Source organism: Lethenteron reissneri, chromosome 9, assembly GCF_015708825.2.
Source record: "Lethenteron reissneri isolate LAM-NWPU_2019-01 chromosome 9, ASM1570882v1, whole genome shotgun sequence".
Lineage (NCBI taxonomy): Eukaryota > Metazoa > Chordata > Hyperoartia > Petromyzontiformes > Petromyzontidae > Lethenteron > Lethenteron reissneri.
This window is the reverse complement of record NC_083787.1, coordinates 2,361,292-2,381,921: the sequence shown is the minus strand read 5'-3', so window position 1 is coordinate 2,381,921 and position 20,630 is coordinate 2,361,292. Positions and strand designations below refer to the sequence as shown.

Below are 20,630 nucleotides of genomic sequence, written 5' to 3'. Positions count from 1 at the left end.
TGTTTCAAAAAGATGTAACCAATTTCAAAGCAGTATATTTCACGATGGCAACATGTTACAATTATACAAAAAGTTACAAATGGTTTAATGAGTTATCAAGTTTTACTAACCATGTTATACATCATCTGTGCCCTCCACCTGTTGTACGGACAACATCGAGACGATAGTTGAATTCGTCCCAAACGCCTCTCAAAGTGTCTTCTTCCACTGAAGTCACCGCTGCCGTCATTCTGTTTTTGAGGTCATCCAGATTAGTCGCTAATGGTGGCACAGAAACACGGTCTTTGACGTATCCCCACAAGAAAAAGTCGCAGGGTGTGATGTCTGGGGATCTTGGGGGCCAAGAGTGTAGCGCCAAGTCTTGGGGTCCCATGTGATCTATCCAACGTTGAGGCAGTGTGTCTTGTGAATAACCGAGGCTAGGGGCTGTTTGTGCATCTAGCTGTAATCATTTGAAACTCTATGCCCCGCCCTCTCTATGCCCCGCCCTCTCTATGCCCCGCCCTTTCAAGTGGTAAGAGTTTCATTCATGGGCGGTTCGTAGTTGTAGAGATTTCGCGATTTCAAATCGGGTCCATCTTTTTGAAACACCCTGTATTTGCCATTTTTTTTTTTTACATATACATGTATATATCGTATATATATCACCCAGAATGTGCTCAATCTCAGAAGCCAAGCTGAACCGGTGTTGAACCTGGGTAGCGCTTGGATGCTCGGCCACCGCACACAAAGCCATGTCATACGCTGCTGCTGGGCTACGACGTTAAGAGCAGCAGAAGGCAGTGCAGCAAAAGTTATTGTTGTAGTGTACCGCCACTATGCTCCACACATCAACGCTCCTCGCTTTCACCACCTAGTAGTGGCCAGCATGTTGAAGTATATTCAAATGATCTCCGCGAACCTGCCTGGTGTGGGGATCCCCTAGCCAGCAGTGGATTAATAAGATGTGGCTGACACGTACACATCTGCACACATCTGCACGTGCATTAGTTGTTGTCGTCGCCTCTGGGTGGTTGTTTGGAATGACCGCAATACAGTAACATGTACGTGCCTCCCTTAAATATAGGTTGCAGTTTTGTACTCGATGTGAAAAAAAATATTGGAGTAAATTTGAAACACTTCGGCTAGAGACGTTAAACACACACATCAATGCTCTGTAAGGTTTAAAATCATATAACAAGCAAAGCCAGATATATACTGCAGAGTCTAACATAGCGCTAACATCTGCTGTATTTTCAAACTTGCATAATTACGTAATGCTGTCATTTAAATTTGTACCGTCATTGGCACTGCACGCAATTATGATCACTTTGGTGTTAAAAGCTTTAAAAATACAACTTTTAGCCACTTATAGCAAACCAGTTGGAAATACCGAGAATTTGTTCTGCCATTAAAATACTCGGCTCTAGGAAAACGGTTGATTTGCCGGTTTTATACAAATGGAAAACTATACTGTCAGACGTGCACTTTTTTATGATATAGGAATGTACACATGAGAGCCAGCAATTACTACTATAATAAGCCAAGAATGTGTGTGTCCCGCGTGTGACGTCATTCCACATGAGGCCCACACCCCCGCGTGACGTCACTCCACATGAGCCCCCCCCCCCTATCATTAATATTCATGAGTGGGTGGATTTCTACACTAACGCAGAGGCCGGTCGAGCTGAATTAAATAATGTTGCAGTGACGTCACGCACATGTCTGTGTGACGTCACTGCAAAAGAGCCCCCCCCCCCCTTCATTAATATTCATGCGCGTGTGGAAATTGACACTGACGCACAAGAAGGTCACGCACTCCACATGCCACTCCTTCCCCTCAATAATAATCATGAGCGGGTGACGTCACTCCACATGCCGCACCCCTCCACAATAAGCACGAGCGGGTGACGTCACTCCACATGCCGCACCCCTCCACAATAACCACGAGCGGGTGACGTCACTCCACATGCCGCACCCCTATACAATAACCATTAACGGGTGACGTCACTCCACATGGGGCAAGCCATTAATAATCATGAGCTGAACCATTTTTCTATTGAATATTTCAGATTTACTGCAAAACACACCCGTCCTTGGGCAGGCAAAAAAGCTAGTTGACAATAAAGGTTTTGGTAAAATAGTTTTATTAAAGTATGCGCGAAATCATATTGGAGGGGGGTTAATTAAAAATGTATTTTATTATATTTGTATAATCGAGTGAACATCGGCGGTTAAATAGTCATCTGAATATTTACATAATGAAGGTAATTTCATGCCATGTTTAACTGGTTGTCAAGCCAGTCTGTGAAGGGAACCTTCACTTTGTTCGGAGATTCATAGGCCACGTAGGGACACTCTACATTTAGCAATATTGCGAGAGAATCCCAAGAAAACTATGACAGGTGGAGTTGACTGTACAAATAAATCTTCACACGCAACAAACATGAAAACACATGCGGACGCACGTTGTCAATCGGCTCTAGAGGATTATATTATCATTGCACGACGAAACTACACACGGTACGTCAAAGCCGTAATTGTAATGTATATTGGGGGGGGGGGGGGGGACATCCCCCCCCTCCCCTACAATATTCAAGTCCCCCCCAATATATTGCTATAAAAATATTTCAAAGAATGATAATTGCAATGCTATGTAAATATAAACAATTTGTTAAACCTTGGCCACAATATCTGGACTTGTCTTCATATAACAATGCATAGATTTTTGTTTAAACGATTGTGGTTATGGTTGTACTCTATGAATCCCTAATCTCTGCCATTACATACAATGAAACAAGAAAAGGTAAAAAAAAAAACAAAGCAATGTAATACAAAACACTCTTCGACATTATTGTAAAATATAAATAAAAGTCCTTACCGTGTGTTAGTGATTTTTTAAAATATTTTAGGCAGGAAATGAGTTTTAAAATTTAGATTTTTTTTTTTCTGGCGGGGACCTCCAGCAGACCCCCTGTAAGATTTGGTCCCCCCCAATGTAGACTCCGTGGCTACGGCCTTGCGCTACGTATACACAGTGCGTATGTATAGCCACCGTATCTTCTTCACCTGCCATGTGCTTTCCACTCCTGAAGGAAGGCCACCCCAAGCTGTCCTCCATCTCTCACGATAAACCACCGCGCTCCTGCGTACGGGCTGCTATTGATGCATCTCCGCAGTGGATGTCCTCTTAGCTGCCATCCACTGTTAGTCTTTGTTGGTCTTCATCCATCCTTGCAATATGTTCTACCCAAGCCCACTTATTTCCCTTTTTACAGCCCACAATGTCTGTAATTGGCATTTGTTCTCTGATCCGTATGGCTCTTCCTGGCCCCCATTCTCAACGTACGTCTATCAGCCCCTTTGTGTGCACTTTTCAGCTTTTTTGACGAGGAGAAAGGTTGAGTATTTGTCTGCTATAAATGTTTCCCACGCTGTTAAGCCACTTCGTTAAGCTATCATTTGTGGCCAGGTCGCTTCTGAAAAAGAGCTACATAGTCCAGTCGGTGGGCCTTATTTGGTAAAATAAAAAAAAATAGTTCAGTCCAGAGTTTTTTTTTCTACATTTTCTTGATCAATGTCCACATCTCTGATCCATGTGCCATATATAAGGTATTGTAAGCTGATTGGAAACTTGATTCTTTTGGCACATTGGTACATTGCTTTTTAATTATCAAAGTCAATTTTTCAAACGCACTCCAACTTCCCGTCGCTTACCTCTTAATTTCATGATTTTGACCCTGGCCCCGCATTTAGTAATTGCCATCGCTATGCACGCTCTTGTGTTTCCAGTTCTCCCCCAAGCAATTAGTTTCTTTGTTCAGGCAATTTTTTGTACATCACCTTTTGTATGTTACTTTAATAACATCATTTACTATTCATGACCGAAAGTGAGCAAGCCTTTGCGATGATGTGTTCAGTACCAGTGTGATTAGCACGTTGCGTGGATGTGCCTTTATTCATAATGTACGTTTTGAACTCGTAGCATATTCCTCCGCTCGCTAATCGGATCCACCATGACGTATAAAATAAAAATATCTTCCAGCGTCAACTTTAAGCAAAATCTACGCAGTTCATGGCGTTGCTGTGGTGGCTCAGAGGCCAGAGCGTTGAACTGGTATCGCTAAGATGCGGGGTTTGCATCCAGTCCAAGCCACCTGTGACTTCACCAGGTTCTCAAGTGGAGTGTGCTGGCAGTCTCTGCACGGTCACCAGAGGTCGCAAACGGGTTTTGATTCATTACCACCCGTACCCGGCCACACCAGGGTCGCAAACGGGTACCCGTACCCGGCCGGGTACGGGTAGGGTACAGGTACGAGTACCCGATTGCGACCTCTGGGATGAAGCCATGTTGCAGGCGCGGGTGGGTTGATTCTAGGAACTTGAATTGTGAGAAGAGACAAGACGTTGGGAAATGAGTGACAAACAGTTACTCAGCAGTGACTCACGGTTTACCCGTACCCGGCCGCACCAGGGTCGCAAACGGGTATGGGTAGCCGGTTGCGACCTCGGCCGGTCACTAATGACTGCACACACCAAAAATGAAAGCCATCACATAAACTTTGATTCTGCACTTAATTCAGCCGATATACGTAGCATGGGTTACACGGACGTACGAGTGATGCTTCGTGTCATGGCATACCTACCGATAGCATGAAATAAATGAAGACTACGAGAAATATTGGTAAACTCCATGGTGAGTTTCATAGCAGATGGGTTTTATTTATGGAAATGTGTGAAGTGTCTGGAGAACAGACGGATGGACTGACACAAAACGTCTCAGCCCTTCAAATTAAGTTTCTAAATGTCTGCATGAGAAAACTATCAGCTGTAATGTAAAGTGAACGAGTGATCAGAGATGGAACAAAATCTAAAAATATAAAAAATATATTGACTAGTCTTGTCCCCTAAATTTCCCAAAGTCATGTCAGCTTTATTTTTAATCAGTCCGTGGCGCCTCTCAGGCACGGATCAGCCATGCAAGGCGCCGTTTACATCGAACACAATACCGCAAACATTTATTTTAGAAAAGTGTAACATCCGTTTAATTAAAAATCAAATTAAAAAGCGCAAAACAACTCTGAGAATATTTCCCCACCACAATGACCATCATCGTCGCCACTACTGCCACCGCATAAGAGAGTGCACGGATAAGTGCATTGCGAATTCATCGCGTATACAGAAAACGCCTGCATTTTGCCCGATCTTGTTAGATCTTGGAAGCTCAGCAGGAATTTGAGCCTGGATAGTGTTTGGATGGGTGACCATAATGCACGGTAAAGCTGTCATCGGCTGCTACCTTGTGAGCAGCAGAGGGACATTGCGGCAAAATAATTATTGTGCTGTACCTCTATGATCCCCACATCTATGCTTCCCGTCTTCACCAGATCGCACAGACACCGGCGTGGTGAATTACGTCGAATAAACCCCCGCTATCTGCAGGGCTTGGGGGAGGCCCTCATCCATCAGTAGATTGACCACAGGGCTGTGCTTGTTGTATGAATGTGTGTGTGTGTGCAATTGTATTGAGGCAGAAGTCCAGCCAGGAGTGAGCACATGGTAAACACGCGAGAGCCCAAGTGCTTTCAATTCCTCTACGCACGCGTGCGTAATTGCAGTTGTAGGTTTCAGTTCGTTTTAACACCCAATAGACAAAAATCTAATTTTGCCGTTGATGAAATATTTGCGGTTGTATTGTGTACATATGTTGAATGCCTAATCCGATGCAGTGTTAGGCAGCAGAATGACGGTAGGCAGGTACCGTGTAAATAATGGCATTCGGGTGACACACTGGGAACCCATTCCCACTGTCACTGTCACCTATACCTCTGGAAACAATGTCTGAGATGGAAAAATTGGTTTAACCCTAAACTGCGGGCAGTGGTTTTAAAGACTGGGGTTGATGATAAAAACAAATGAGTCGTGTAATTAAATCACTTTGAACGGGAGTAGCCCTTTCATTGCCGACAATGACAAACGTGTGGTTATTTAAAAAATGTATTTGATAATCATCAGACCTTGAAGATAATCCATATTCCTAAATGTTGTCAGCAGGCCAAACACTGGTATCCCCTCTCCCTGTCTGTGTGACCTTGTGCCATTTCATGTTAACGAAAGCAGATAGCACAATCGAGAAGGCCATCTCGTGAATTCGGAGAATGATTTCCATTTGCAAGTTCTTATAAAGATGATTCACCCGCCCGAATTGAAAATTAAGTGAAGGTTTTTGTAAATGGAAAAGAGGCTTTGCAAAGCTGTTGTTTGTGTCACCCTCAGGGCACACTGGGTGTCTTAACACAGTGAGATATTTGTATGTTCTTGCGCGTTACCAACACATTCTATGAGGAAGTTTATTTTTATCTCTTCAGGGGAAAGCTGTGTTTTTTTTTTACATGAAACCAATCATTTTAATTGTGCACTCATATAAACTCGCTGTTGGAGTGATGTAATCAGATTGTGTGTAGGTGCTAGGTTGGATTAGTTTAACACGTAGGCTTTTGCGACCAATATTCATAATTAAGGTTTTTGGGTTAGTTTGCATTATTTATAAATGTGTCGTAACCCTCCACCACCCGACATGGCCAAACAGTAAAAAATGTGTCACGTTTACAAAAGACAAATAGTTCACTACTTTAGCCCACTGGTGTGTTGAAGAGTGAATCAACATCATTTACAATTTTGAGTACGACATTTCGCTGGCAATTAGATGGATTGTTACATCCCATCAGCTGAGATGGTGATGGCTTTGTGAGAGGCCTTCATCCAGCAGTCGATTGATTGTGGCTGATGATGGCGATGAAAAACACAGCAGCCGCTTTGCGTGACTGTTTACGCTTTAATCGTGAGTTATCACAACTTTGATGTGAGTTCCTGCTCTGAGATTTGTGACAAACGTCAATGCACAGTGTGTGGGGAAAAGTGCATCGCCTGTTGTGCAAATATTAAAAGGCCTCCTCCCTCTTGATGGGTTTTTTCGAAACAAAGTATCTTGGAAAAAACCCTTGTGCAGCCATTCTCGAATGTGGTCCTTTGTCTCATGACGCCATGCCAACAGTTGACTGGGCATGAAATTGGGTTGATGCAAAATTGAGGAAAATGACCAGAGATAAAAAAAAAAAGGTATCTGTACAGTTTTACGTTCACCGTGTCATGGGCGGATCAAAGACGTTGGTCGCATGAGATGGTGTTGTTACCGATTACAATTTGACACTTTTCATCCTATACTCACGAAAGCTTTCAATTTTATGGCTTTCCATCCTGCCAGGTGATTCCATTTGAAGCATAGCTTTGTTTTGTTCCTGATGTAAGCAGCCTTGTTGATATCAAAAGTAAATAAATTAGTATTTCAGGCTTTCGATAAACCACATTCCAGACTGTATTTAAATTACAATGCGCCTTGCGATTTCTCTCTGCTCTGATTGAAGGCCGCTCTCTCATACATTTAGCATTTTACTTCTGAGTGACGTGCGGTGGAACAATGGTTATTATTACAGCCATCGGGAATGCTCCTGAGCAGTGAGATGGAATTCCTCATAGTAAATATTTTTTTGCGGAATTCATTTCATCAGGCTGGCTTGGTAATTGCATTAAATTCATGGCCAACAACATTATCTGTTTCTAATTGCACACATTTGGGAGATAGTTGTTGGTACAGAATGTTGGCCTTTGCGGTTATCTTGAAAACGTTGACCTTCAAGACATTTTGTGCACCTCGGGTCTTTGAGCATACACAATTGATGATGGCACTGTAAGATTGAGTGTAAGTCACGTCCAAAATGTTTCTATTTTATTGCGAAATTAAAGGCAAAAAAACTAAGTTGCACCAAAACCGAAGAACTGGAAATGGCAGTCTTAAGGACATAGGAGAGCTTTTGGACTTGAACACACGACAGGGAAATACATTGAGTGGGTACATTTCTAAACGTGCAACTCTCATAACTTAGCTTATCAAAACGTTTAATAAAAAAATAACTTATTGCTACACCCATTACTTATTTTCGAGCCCTTTGTCAACCAGCTGGTGGATAACTTCCCAAGCCATGTCGGTCATGGAGGATGTTCGACCATATCTCACCACACTGGGTAGTTAATGTTGGTACGGTGAAGTTGGCCTGGTTTCGATATCACTCGTCACCGATGTTCGCCTTGACCTGAATCAAACTCCCATTTATAGTGCCGTGTGCTCAGTTGTGAGCCCCGCGTCCACCCCCCACATACATTCTAGCAAAGTGTAATAGAATTTCTGTTTCTACTTCATAAGTAATTTCTCCATAGTTATTTTTTTTTTATCAAAGGCATGCATTTATCAAGAAAGCTGTTTTTGCATTCTGGAAATAGTTGGCAAGTACCTTAAAGGTATTTTGAAGTCATTCGGCAAACCAAACTAACTGTTAAGGGAGTTTTTTTCTTTACTGACTGGAAACATTTCCTCTCGTACATAGCCAGATTATTTAAAACTTTTCATCCGATATTTGGAGCCTTTTGCCAAAGTACATTTGAACAAAAAAAATGTATTCACAAGTATTAAATTTGCTATTTCAAACACCTACACGCTTTGTTTATTCTTCACATGGACGGTTTTCCGGCTTCCGTTTTCCGCGCGCGTGTGATGCTGTCACCATCTCTGTGGACTGCGCACGTGGGTTCGGTTCTGTAAGCGTTGTGAACATTCACTGCGCTGTGTTCATTTTACTTATACGGCCAGCTGTAAAGAAATACATTTTCAATCTAGATTTAAAAGTGCATAGCTCCAACGGCTTCCGAATATCGGAAGAGCGTTCCAGACGGCCGCAGAAGCGCATCCGAAATTGCGCGATGCGGTGACCGCTGCGAGGGTGACCGGAGTTTGCGTGATGGTTTATGCTCCTTGACGAGATCAGCAAGGCATTGTGGTTAATTTGTGGCAAGAGCTCTGTGTGTAATGAGTGCGGCCTTATAATTCATTCGTTCGGAAACCAGAAGCCAATGCAGCACAGCGAGCGCTGGACGGACGTGGTCAGATGTCCAAATGTCAGTTTTTATTTTTGCTATTTCCTAAACTGCATCAACAACCTGGGTACGCGAGGTATCATTGGAAAGCTCTCACTCGCAACTCAACGACTCAAGGTCGTTCTCGTCACGGCTGTTGTTAACCTCGGTCAAAGCATCTGTGACCGCCTCTGAAGTGCAATGAGTGGTCCCCCCCCCCCACCTACTGGACTTCTTGCGATATTGGATTTTGTTCTGCTGCCAACCGCACCAGTGCCCAGCCACTGTCACGCTCGAGTAATTTGTCATCGGGCGAGTGTTCAGATTTTCTGTTGAGTAGCGAATTAGGAGTCTGGTGACTAGCTTCTCACCCGAGCGTCAGGTGAGTGGTGGTAGGTGTCTGATGTGTGGTGAGTGTCGGGAGAGCCGTGTGAGTGGCGAGTATCTATAGTCGGTGCGTACCAGGCGAGACAGTGCGGAGGACACCCAGATTACATTCACTACTCGCCGGAAATTAAGTACAGTGAAACCTGAATGCGATTCACGGCGATTACTCTAATTCGCAGTGGTGCAAGTGGTGGGAGTGCTTATTTGGTATGAGCCTAAAACCTATTCGTGCTTTTATGGTGCTGCTGCTGCCACCTGTGTTATTACTTTTGGACATTTGCAGGAGTGTACCGGTGCAGCATCTCATCAATATGGTTGTTTTATTTAACCAATCCTAGATTTTTATGCAAATCCCCCCAAAAACATGTAATTTAAAACACCTTTGCATATATATTTAAGATTCATGTTCATTTAATCTCACTGCCGTATTCATAGAATTTTCGATATCAATACTTCAAACAGTAACAGTAAACCTTGAAATGTTTTTTTTATTGCAACTGCGATTATGCATTTATTAACTCCCTTCTGCTTGTCAAATTTAATGGGACAGGTGTTGCACATTTAAATGGTACAACTTAAAAAAAAGATTGCATTAGAAGTAAATGATTAAATTGTGTAACATTCAAATGTGCACGAGTTTCCCCGACCAAAGGCTTATTATGACAAGGGAGCTTTGTATTACAGGGCTTCAAAACATATTTATTTTTTTGTATATCTTCCATCTAATTTCTTTTACATATTTGTTCTAATTATAAAAAATATTTTTATTTATTTCCTTAGTTGTGGGCTGATAACAAAAAAAACCGAGGCTCAATCAAGACACAAATTAGCGTGGTGTTGCAATTAAAGCCTTTTATTTTAATTTTTTTACAAATTACCAACAAAAATCAGCTTCATTATTTTTTTTTATGAATATGTTAATATCGCTTATTTTCGACGAGACCACCAATGCCCTTTGTTGTGCGTGACAGCTTCCAGGATTTGAATAGGACGTCGAGCGTGAGGCAGAGAGAAAGCTCGCCTTCATGACGGGGCATCCGCCGCCGAGATGGGCGGTAAACAAAGCGCCCGGGCCCCCATTGTTGTGCTTATCGACCCTCGGTTTCCACGTGGTTTTTCACCCCATAAAAATATTAACAATGAAACCTCTTCAGGTAAACAACTGCGAGCTGTGGAACACGGCTAACAAGAGAGTGTAAAAAAAAAAAATCCAGTTTGAGAACGAATCTGGAAACCTTAAACTAATTCTCACAACAGCATATTGAACAATAGAGTGCTCTCGGTGAGTGCCAGAGACCGGAGGGAGCGGTGCAACAACATTTGTTGTTGTGCTGTACTTCTACGCTCCCAAGTCTGTGTTACCGAAAAAAGCTGAAATACATTCACGTCCGTGGTATTGTAATGCGTAAATGTAATGTTGACGCAGGCGAGCTTTTTGATTCTTTCATCTTGAACAGCGTCGGCGCCCTTGCCCACGCCTTGTCTGCGCGCGGCAAAAAGAACAACAAAAAAGATCCCATCACCGGTAGCGCTGTCATTATTTGCTCTTCCTTTAAAGTTTAAAGGTTGCATTGTGACAGAGCAGCAGGCACTTTATAAGCAGGGGCAGCGTATCTTCAGCCGAGCAGCACGTGTACATTTGCCTTGGGTTTTTTAGCGGCATTTTCCAGCTTGGGGGGGCGGGGGAGGCGGCTAGAGTAGCTTAATGTATGCCGTATTGTTAAGGCCGGGGCACTCGCTGTTCTTCTGATGTCTGCAGAAAATGGGCCGGGTGGCTGCGCGACGGTCTGGCTTGACCTGGGACCAAGAACGGAGAGACGGTTAACTGATGCAGCGGCGTGGCACGGGGCATTCTAAGGGGGCTGCTAGAGTGCACGCTCGAAGCCACCTTCGCCATTTCGTAGCGCGGTCACCCGACGCGTTGTGTGTCGCGTTGCCCCCTTTGTGCTTGCGCTGCCGGATGATGCACTTAGAGGCTCGCGGGAGCATCGAGGGCAGAGCCCTGGAGGGGTGAATGTAAACTGGAGAAACGAAATGAGGCGGCCGATGTGTGTGATGAGATCTGAGCAACAAGTAACCTTGACTGACGTGTAGCACGTTGTCAAAAAGAAACCACATGGGAAACGAATCGGAGTTTAGGATCTTCAGCAAAACATACCTTTTTGCTATCAGAGATGTTCTACCCCCTCATGGCTGTTCCATGTACCACAAGCCTATGATTCCACAAACCTTATCTGGTGTCGAGGCTGACTTTATAGACAACACTAATTTATTGGCAATTTTTTTTTTAAATTTTTGTGATTTTTTTTTGCTATCGTCCTTTTCATCGCACTATCAGCGTCATGTCACGAGTCAGAGGATCCATTCTGTTCTCTCGCAGGACAGTGCGACCCTCGTCAAGTTAGCGACCCACAGAAACGGATATCATAGAGCTGCCGCCGAGGTTTCTTCACGTGACCTCTGCTCCACACAATAGAGGGCAGCACTTTCCCTCCCACTCTGCATGCGCTGTTCGTGTTGGTTGCACGTCTGGATTCGAACTTGGGATCTCAGCAGTGCCGGCACAGCACTCTGACCTCTGAGCTGCCCGGCCACTTCACCTAGTGCTATTGTAGGGCATTCTGGGTAATACATAAGTGAAATTTGTTTCTGTATTTCCACTGAAAGGTACATTTTATATTGATCTAATGTACTTCCAGACCTATGTTACCCAGCAGCGTTTGTTTAAGCATGCAAAACCTCTGGACTGTAAGTTGTATATCGGTGAAGATATATGGAGCTTGCATGCAGAGAAAGTACAAACCAACAACCGCCGTTTGTCCCATGCTCGGTGCACTTTGAGGCCACGTGAAGTGTCGAAGTCTTGCTGGCAGGAGGAGGTCACGGAACAAACCCAGGTGCCATGGATTTACCGAGATGACTGACATACACGCACAGTCACCAATGCTGTGCATTTGACTAAATTAAAATACATGTGTGCTCTTGTAACTTCTGCTGAACGAAGGGCTTCTCAAGCCATCACCATATTTCACATCCCTGCGATACAACAATCCGTGTAGCGCCTTGCACACAAGCCGTTTTTCATTGTTCCATCTCCATGGTGGCCCTCTTTCAGGGATGCGCTCTCCATTCACTGGGATTCCATTTTTAATCTCGACCAGCTCCCATCATCCCTTCCAGTGACGTTTCCCATCCAAGGTTACTCGAGAAATGGTGACACTAATCTATGCTATTTAACCACTTCACAGTGCTCACTTATCCTTGGGGTTTCACTAGGGTTCTGGCACACGCGGGTAATTGGGGGTTTTAAGTTAAGTAAATTGATACCTTGGACCGATAGTGGTGGTTTTGAGTGTGCGAGACGGCGGATATAAAAAGGGCTGTCTGGTACATCGTGGTGGAGTGTGGCTCAAGGCCTGATGAGGGCAATTACACACGGGTACACAGTCCTGCCGATCAATAGCAAGTCAACTGAGAAACGATAACCTTTTCACGTACCGAATCCGTGAATGCGGGATTACAATTCATTAAATCGCCCGTTGCCCTACCGTGAATTGATAAATGAACCCTTCCCACCAGCGAAGCAACCCAAAGGCTCCGTGCTCGTTCCCTTGCGAGCTGACGACTCCTAAGTTGCTAACTCGCTGGACGGATTGCTGATCGCAGCGCAAGAGAGCGGAGGCAGCTTTGTTTCCTTGGGTGCAGATATTCTATCCAGTTGCGGATGCAGCATGATGACAGACACCTTTACCGGTGCATCAGTGGTCACATACAATGTGTAGTCGTGTTAATATATTTTTCGAGATTTGCTTTAAATGAATGTTTACAATATACGGTCTATTCGTGCCAGAAGGATTTAGCCATCTATCGCCAGCTCGCAGTTTGAGAACGTTTTCACTGATATAGAACATCATTAAGGGTGGAATGATTCAGGGTTGCAATGTTATCCCATTTGAGAAATATGCAGGAATATATTTTTAAAACATTTTCAAATTTGTAACCTGACGCCGGCTCAAGGTGGCCTCCTCTTGCGAATGACGTAAGAGGATCTTTAACGTCCACTGCGAGTGAAGCGGGCTGTGCGTGTTACCCTGATTACACCCTGAAAAATAATACTTTTTCAGTTGTACGTGCAATGAGGGAGGGCCATTGCACAAAGCGTCACCTATTACATAGCATTTTCATGCCACAGTGTTATTGATGATTGCGTTGAGTTCTAACTTTGTATCCACACGGTCTTCTGTTTGCTGGATCGTTTAAAATGTTTTTTTTAGCTTCAATAAATGTTCACTATGTTACGTGTGTTATATTTATGCACATCGCAGTAGTGTCTTATTGTTGGCGTTCAGAAATAAAACCCAGCGCTTTGTTTGCATTATTGGGCAATTACAGCATTGTGCCTTTTTCAATAACGCGTGGTAATGGGCCTTATGCAACGTTGTAAATTGAACGGCGCTCATTCTTTTGCAGAAATAGCCGCACTCGGTCGTCCGTGGGTGGTTTTGAAAAGTTTACCGAATTGATGTGAGTGCTGTTTAGTCATCCCACTCCAGTGATTGCTCTCAGGGTTGAAATGGTGATGAGCTTTTCAGCTGGTCGGTGAAATGCGGGGTAAAACGAGCAGCCAAGAAAACAAATTGTGCTTTGCCCAAAATGTGACTTTTTTGTTCATTAAGTCAAGAATACCTCGCGTTCCAATAGCCTTGCCGCATTGCATTGTTGTCACGTTGAGGGGAGGCTTAGTTTCGTGTTTATTTTTTTATTTTCTAAACTTAAAAAAATATTTTAGGATTTAAAGCTTTCGTGACTGAAGGGATTCATCTTCTTGGTTTTTTCGGTGAAGTCACGTAGAATGGAAATAATAAAATAATAAAAATTTAACATAATAAAATAATTCTCACGACGTTTCGGCCACAACGCAAACAGCCGTCAGGTGGAGAACAGGTCTGTCGAGAAGACAGTCATTCAGACTTATTTTATTATGTTTTATTTTTATTATTTTATTATTTCCATTCTACGTGACTTTACCGAAAGAACCAAGAAGTTAAAAAAATATGTTTGTTTATATTTGTTTCCTCCTTAATAACGTTTACTAGTAGTTTACAGTCACAGACTGCCACTTGTGGTCCATTCTTGGCTGTGCAGTTCTTGCACGAAGTCACATTTTACACCCAGCAATATCTCCGTTGTGGTGGGTGTACGGCTGATGTATTCAACTTCAGTAATTTCGTAAAAAAATTTTTATCCATGGCGCACCACGGGAAGGGGAGTAGAGTCAACGGATGTAATGCGTGGGAAAAATAAAGAAAAGGAACGGGTAGGGGAAGGGATGCCGAGCAGGAAGTCTCCAAGATGGACAAAGAGGGCGCAGCTCAAGATGACGGAGACGAAGACTTGTGTTGCCTCCGAAACGTCGTGATTTTTATTATAAAATTTATATTAATTTTTATTCTATTTTTTTTCCTACATGACTTTACCGAAAAAACTAAGAGTAGGAAGGAAAGACTGATCACTGGCCAGGAAGGGGCGGGTGGGCGGTGGGGGTGGAGAAGGAATGACCGGGTCAAGGTGTCGTAGATGAGAGGGTGATCAGAGTGGGACGCAAGAGCACGAGAGAGAATGAAGGAGCGAGTAGAAGCGAGCTGCACGGAGCAGTGTCTGTCTTCGGATGGAAAGGGATTCAGATAAGTCGTGTTAATTACGGGAGGCTTGACCTCATTTAGATACAGTGATTAGATGGATGAAAATCATGGCAATATGTGGGTGGGGGAGACTTAAGTGTTTGATGTTTTAATATGCTTTTAAAATGTTACTTATTTTAGGCACTAGTTAAAATATATAAAGATAAGAAATGTGACAATATGGAACACTCATCTGAAAATTAAGCAAAGAGGCTTGGCACAAAATAATTATTTGCGTCATTGTGGAGAGCACAAGCTAGGGAATAAACGAGCAGACAACAGTCAATTTTACATTGTCTCATTTATTGCGTTGCTTGTATTTTCCACAACAGTGCGGATGCATGTTTTGTGTTATGCATTGTACAATCTTGCTTCGAGCTGGGATTCATTTCTTAAAAGAGAGGGTCCTTGTCTATCGTGTCGGGGAACGGGTCGGTCTAACTGCCGATGGGACACCGTGTGTCGAGGTTTAGAGTGTGCCGGTGTTGAACCAATGCTGCTGAAGCTATGCATGGCGGTGGTGGTTCATGCCTGCAATCCAGCACTTGGGAGGCAGTGGATCCCGCATGTTGTGAAATGCCCTTCGCGGTGCCATACTCTGGCTCACCAATAGAAGGCGGTACAGCAAAATGTGGACTCTAATCTGTTCCATCTGTTTTGGATGCAGTCTTGCCTGCTTGCGCGTGTATGGGTTTCCTCCGGGCACTGCGGTTTCCTCCCACATGTAAACACTGCTATTCCCACTTGCCTCTGGTTCCTCGAGCCTCCGAGTCATCCTCGCTCTTCGAGAGAGAGAGCGAATGCTGCACTGCGGGTTACCAGTTTTAGTTTTATATGCACACAAGAAGGCCTTGTGGTTGATGGGAAGTGTAAAGAGTCATGTGTTTTTTTATACGCAAGGACAGACGAGAGGGAGATGTATCGTCTGCATGCTTTTTCAAAGAAGCACGAATAGAGATGTGGATGCTTGGAATTGCACTGGATTCAATTCGTCATATTGGCTATACAGAGGAGTAAGTGGGCTTGGGCCAGATGCCGGAAGGGGCCGTGACGGGTGATTGAGACCGTCCCCGGCACAGCTGGGGCTATGAGTTCAGCTGGTGTGCAGAGACTCGATGGGCCGTTGCGTGACCAGGGGGGATGACAGTGCTTTGGTGGCAGCCTTCGTCCACCACTGGGTAGATGATAGTATTGTGGGTTTGTGATTACATGATTTAGAGATTTGCGATTTTTTAACCTGCTTACTATTATGGATGATGATGGTATATCATATCGGTATTTCTATTGAAATAGGTTTATCCTCGCGATGGCACACATCATGACTTGGGGCATTACGTTACCAAAGATTTTATTATGTTTGCTGTAGTAATTATTTTTGAAAACAATATTTATGTGCCGGATACGTACACTTCATTATACAGTACAATCATTCGAAACGTTGTGCACGAGTATAATCAACACTTGCTCTCAACTGGATTGATGGATGCATTGGGGATGATTTTTTGGGAAACTCTTCATCAGTCTTTGCACAAAAATGCTTTTATTCCCGATTCGATTCACCCACACACGCCCATGGCCTAACCAAGGCCCCGCAACGGGGCCGCACAGCTATAGACAACAGCGGTGGAACATCTTCTTGGTTCTTTCGGTAAAGTCACTTAGAAGGGAAGTAATAAAATAATAAAAATAAAACTTAAAATAATTCTCACGACGTTTCGGCCACAACGCAAGCAGCCGTCCTCAGGTGAAGAGGACGGCTGCTTGCGTTGTGGCCGAAACGTCGTGAGAATTATTTAATGTTTTATTTTTATTATTTTATTACTTCCCTTCTACGTGACTTTACCGAAAGAACCAAGAAGATGAATCCCTGCAGTCAGGAAAGCTTTAAAGCGGTGAAACACTTGAATTTTCGCCAATTGGTTTTGAATTTTGAAATCTTTGGTCAGCTGAATCTACTGAGGTTGCTGCAGGGTGCGTAAAGAAGATGCCTAAGTGGACCTGACGCTGCCCGCATGCACGATAGAAACATTATGCAGAATCTTTTGAAATTGACCTAAAATTGCAGCTTCCCCATATGCTGTCGAGAATGTTGATGTCGTTTATCACGAGGTGGAAATCAATTTACAATGACAGATTCAAAAACGTTCTTACAAATAAATTGAGCTCTTTAGAATATTGCTACTTCAGCACACGGATTTTGTTTGCCGAAATGAAGCCGCAAAATAATTTTCTCCTGCACCGTTCACGCCGGATGCGTTGCAGTTTTTCGAAATGTTTTGTCCTGACGGCGTTGGTTGTTGCCACCGCCGCCGCCGCCGCGGTGAAGTTGTTCCCCTTACGCGAGCGAAGCTTTGTCCTCGCGATGCGAAGAATGGAACAGGTGAGCGCTCATGGGGTTATGCGACGCACACGTGTGTGTACTTGTGTGCGCGCGCGCGCAAGCCAGGACACATTGTGTACAGGTCTCGGCTTAAAGAAAAGAAAAAAATCAAATCGGCAGACGCTACTGTCTGTCTCTTTCTGAGTGAGCGGCACAATCCGCTACCGACCATCAGTTTAATGATACCCAGACACAACCGAGCGTCGTTACTGTGAAGGATGGTGATTTTGATATACAAATAATAAGTGAAAAAAATACTCGGTATTCATGAGCGTACAATACGCATGCACTTACAAATAAGTGACTGGAATGAATGCCACATTGAAAAAAATTGACGAGCCCAAATTAGTTTAACGTCGGAGGGCATCCAGAAACGTGGTATTTGATTCCTTGACGACGTCCGATTCGTTGTGACACTTCCTGTGCACGTGGCCATTTGTGTCTTCGAGTGCCCCCAGCGAGCGAGCACGCGGCCTGAAATGCGTCGCTCCACAGCACGAGTGGAGATGGACCTTCTTCTTCTTGGTTCTTTCGGTAAAGTCACGTAGAAGGGAAGTAATGAAATAATAAAAACAAAACATAATGAAATAATATAATATTTTTTTTATTATTTTATTACTTCCCTTCTACGTGACTTTGCCGAAAGAACCAAGAAGATGAATCCCTGCAGTCACGAAAGCTTTAAATCGAAATGGAGCTTCTTGTTGAGTGGTGTCTTCTCTTTCCCCTGCTCACTAACAGGGGAGATCCCTCTCTCTTATTTGTTTTGTGTTGTTGTTTTGCTGTTGTTGTGGGTTTGCATCTGTGTGTGTGTGGGTGCACAATTACATTAACACGAGCGCAAGCATAATTATGGTTCATCAGCATTTGAGGTTTTTAATGCTGTATAACGAAGCGATTTAATATTGTATAACTTTTTTTGAGATTAATATATATCGTTTCTCAACTGCAGTCCCCGTGGTCTACCCATGCTTTCTGTACGTGCCGTGAACATTTTTTTATTTGAATGTGAATAACAAAACGAAATGGCGGACTGTTGAGGTCTGGAATTAAGAAACGCAATACTCTACGGCTTGATCCGTGGAGCAATGGGTTAGCGTACTGCACTATAAATCCGTCAACCTTTGTTCGACTCGCGTCCACGGCTAACTAAGATCAGTTCAACACGTAGGCTAACTAACATTGTTGACGAGTGGTATCTGAACCTATCCTGCCCGGCACCCTTCACCTATACATACTGACCAGTATGGTGAAGTATGGTCATGCGATCGTCCAGTGGATTATAAAATCTTTTAATATGAGCGAAACTATGAAGCTACAGTTGGAGAGTGCATGACCATCCTCTCTTCATTCACTTCCTTTCAGATGTGTTTCTTAATGCACCTCTTATCCACAGACTGCTTTGAACTTGAGATGCAGACAAACTCATTGTAGCCCCAAAGCATTGTGGGGCTGCCAAAATGTTTCAACTTTCTCTTCTGCTTTCCTTTCATTGCCTTCTCTCGCAACACAGCCGCATCCACTTAGGGAGTGTTTTTTTATACCACGCGTAAACAAAGTGCGACAGATGATGCGCGCTTATTGATGTGCGACAGAGTTTTTTTTTTACGTGGGTTCTACAAACTTTGAATGCAGTCCCCCGCTCCTCGCGCTGCTTTTACGATTCGCTTGTTTCTTTGGACACATCTCCACGATGGAATTCTAAACAAAAGTACACTCCAAAACAGGATGAAAATTATACATCCTTCATAGTGTTTCAAATTTAGTATTTTTGTTTAAGCCGAAGTAAGCGACATTTGATGGATTTCTTTAAAGTCGCTCGGTCATAGTCGGGAGGTCATTGTAAGAACAACGACAACGTCCACGATCCTCTGTTTTCCTCTTTCTTTAAAATTAACACGGCCCCTATCTGTGCGGCGCTCTCCAGATGCGGTCGCATTTGGAAACTTGTCGTCATCATCAGCCACGATCTATCCTCTGTTGGATGAAGGAATCCCAAAGCCCTCGCCATCTCTAACGGTCCCGCAATGTAAATCACCCGATATACATCCAAAATTGCGTTGCTTATCCTTCGTCTGCCGTGCAGGACGTGCAGGTTTATGTTGGCAGCGTTGCCGTGCGCCGCGCCTGTCCAGGGGTGCTCATTTTCGTCCGGCAGAGAATCAACCCCTCCGTTGCACAGCGAGCGCGACTCCGCCGAGGGCTGCTAGTCATTGCCGGGGGTGGTGGTGGGGGGGGGAGGCGCATCGCTTCCATTTCCATTCGGCATCTCTTTACGAAAATACAAATAATCCCCGTACGAGACAAACCTTCTCCCACGGGAGGCCACGACAGCCGGGGGACATTGCTGAATGCGGCGCGAATGCCGAGCGTTGCCGTTGCGCGGCCGCAAGAATCATGCCAATGGGGATGCACCCGCAAGGCTTCCCAATAACGGCGCTCTCGCTGCCGGCCCGATTGCTGCCGTGGCGCCCGGCGCAATCTGTCCTATTTGTCCAGGTGCCAGTCGGCGCTTTCAAAATTGATCATGCTCCATCCCTTCCTCCGGAGCTGCTCTCCACGGGGAATGCCGTTGTGCATTTTGGTGATTTTTTTTGTTCATCTCTTTTTCTTTTTTTTCCCCCCGTTCCCCACACGAGCGTGTGTCCAGCGCATGGCGTGTTGTGCTGTGCCCGGGTGGTTCGCCTTAATTTTACCGATTCACCCGGCGAAGATAGGAACGGGGTATTACCGCGCGCACACACACGTGCACACACACACGTGCACACACACGTGCACACACTCGCACACATGTCATCACGGTTGCCAAGCACAGGCACCGATGGACCAAAATGCCAAGTGGCCGTCAAACAAATGGCACCGTTGAAGGTGTAGTAGATGAGAGTTGATGCATTTCTTGATTTGTGCGAGGTTGCAAGAATTTGGGAGAAGGAGCAATGGGACGGAAATCCGTGTTGAACGTGTTGATGATTTAGTTACCGTTAATTTCCTTAGGTTGGTTATCGCTTAACATTAATTGTATATCGGGACCATATCCCATATACAGCCACTACCAAAGCAGATGAAAACCCTACTACTGCCAGCCAGAATAAAAAATGAAAAAACTAAGTAATAAATGGCACCAAAATCAAAAGCACAAACTACAAAGAAGTTAGTCCATTATGTCACATCCCAATCTTCATGCTATAATATGGAGTAATCGATTTATCTCATGATTAGGTAGTATGCTGTTAACC

At 44.1% G+C, this 20,630-nt stretch overlaps 1 protein-coding gene across 1 annotated transcript in view; it reads left to right on the top strand.

Moving 5' to 3' along the window:
- The window catches only part of DUS2 (dihydrouridine synthase 2), a 136,698-nt gene that overhangs the window by 11,083 nt on the left and 104,985 nt on the right, over window positions 1-20,630 (top strand).